The sequence below is a fragment of the Lactuca serriola genome, chromosome 5 (assembly GCF_051521515.1).
Source record: "Lactuca serriola cultivar US96UC23 chromosome 5, Lser_US96UC23_V15, whole genome shotgun sequence".
NCBI lineage: Eukaryota > Viridiplantae > Streptophyta > Magnoliopsida > Asterales > Asteraceae > Lactuca > Lactuca serriola.
The window spans coordinates 7,151,161-7,153,563 of record NC_136412.1 but is presented as its reverse complement, the minus strand read 5'-3'; positions in this window follow the sequence as shown (position 1 = coordinate 7,153,563).

The following is a 2,403-nucleotide window of genomic DNA, read 5'->3' as shown; positions in this document are numbered from 1 at the left end:
GTTACACATAATTCCTATGATCTTCTAAAAACTCATAAGAACACAAATTCATGTCAAGCAATTTCAAGAAACCATATAAACATATACAATACTTGAAAATTAATAAAAGTCATATAAAATGGGTTAACATAATCATTATCATTTTGAAAAACAGATTTTACAAGTCCAAAACAGATTGGGATAATGATTTTAATCCATTTCCAGCAACAAAACACGAAAAGACTGCCCAACACGCACCTACTCGTCGAGTGCATGATCCTACTCGACGAGTAGGATGAATTTGTTCATGGACTTGGCGAGTCCTCCCCATGAACTCGGCGATTCCAGTCGACAGTGAGCAGAATTTTTGATTTTCAAGCAGTTTTGCATCAAGTATACAGAAAACAATCCTAAGCTCTGATACCACTGGTGGGTTTTGAGCATTCTAACACTTCCTAAGTGTACATGCAACCCTAATAACCTTGAATCTATGTTTTCTCTATATACATGCAAATTTCAAGGTTATTTCCTAACTAGCATGGCATGGGGAATAAATAAATTATAAAACTAGTAGAAATACATACCTTGATGTTGCTTGGATTCCTTCAAGACTTTGTGAGCCTAGCACCCCAAATGTTGTGCCTCAAATGCTTCACACAACACCACAAAACTTGGAATAACTTGAGAGAATCCTTCTAGCACTCAAAATCGGTTATGCCCTCTCTAGTAACAGTAGGTCACGATTTTGCTAGCCAAAGGGTTCCTTTTATAGTGGTGTCACAATTAGGGTTTCATTAAGAAGACCCATAATTGTCATGACTCTTCATTTCTCATGACCCATGGGTTTGTAACTCCCATGGACTATCCATGGAGCTCCAAATGGTTACATCCATAACCCATAAACCATGGATCATTAATCCACCATAAAAGAATTGATGATTGTCATAATCAACCCTATATATTTAATTAGTCTCACTTTGATCACCAAATTAATACTATATTAATACTTGATCAATACTAATTAAATAACACTATTATTAATATATTAGAACTTATAATATATTAATAATCATAAGTGCCATATTCTCTCATTTAGTCTATCCAAGTATTGCAATGCCATGCAACCCAAATGGACCATGCCGGGTCGGGTCAAGTACATACCAAATAAAGTTATGGACTTAGACACTATATCCAACAGTTTCAACTTCATGTTATGCTCAAATGACTCAATAACCAAAAGATGGATGGGATAAAGCCCTAAAACGCTTTAGAAAGGGATCTAACAAAAGAAATGATCACGGTGGTAGCTTTTTACCTCCAAACAGAAGCTAACACTGAAGAACACTGGATCCAAAAGTTCCTCCTCGTTCAAAGCCTTGTTGCTCTCCAACCTTCTTACAAAAGTGCACTAACACACAATATTAGCCCCTATTTCTCTCACACAAGGTTATAACTTGATTAGGGTTTCTCACAGAGTGTTAGGGTGATAAGGGAGGCGGAAATGGAGGCTTAAGGTCCTTTAAATAGGACACAAACCCTGAAAATTAGGGTTTTCTCACTCAGTACCTACTCGTTGAGTTGGGGTCCTCCAACTCGTCGAGTAGACTCTAAAAATCACACGGCCATTAACTCCTCTACTCGGCGAGTTGGGGCATCCAACTCGTCGAGTTGCTCTGACATTATAAATGTAAATTAAGTAAATATTATACCTGGGAGTGGGGATGTTACAATTCCCTTGGGTGTCCATTTTTGGCCTTTTAGGGTTTGGGTCATGGATAGACTATGAGCTTTCTTGGAATTAGGTTCATAATGGTTTTTTGGGCCCAATTAGAAAGTTGGGCCATATTGGGGCTTGGGATGCCATTTAGGAAATTCCACTTTTTGAGCAAGTAGGTTGGACCTTGGTTTTGGGCCAAGTAAGAAAGGATAAAATGGTCTTTTACCCTGGATACTAGACAAGTAATTTAGATTCTTGATTATAGGTCGAGATCCAATTATTACTTGGATATTATTTGATGGTGCTAGCGTGCGAGGATTTTCCAGATCAGCAGACCGATATTTTATTTGAGAGATTTAGCCACTAGAGGTGAGTTTCCCCACTGTGTTTGGTGGGTCGAGGGCACCAATGTCGACCCATGGTTTATTATGATTAAGATGCTAGATGTTTGCGTGACTCTGCATGTATGTCTCCTGATATGTTTACCAGGCGGGGTCTGATGATTATATTATATGATATTTATCTTTATGATTTTTGCATGTATTTATGTGTTTGTATGTATACCGGGCAGGGCCTGATGACTGACAGATCTGTTCTGAGCGGGGCCCGATGACGGGTGGGGCACATTATATGTTTGATATGTATGATATGTAGTATTTTGGGGAACTCACTAATCTTCGTGCTTATGATTTTTAGTTTATGTTTCA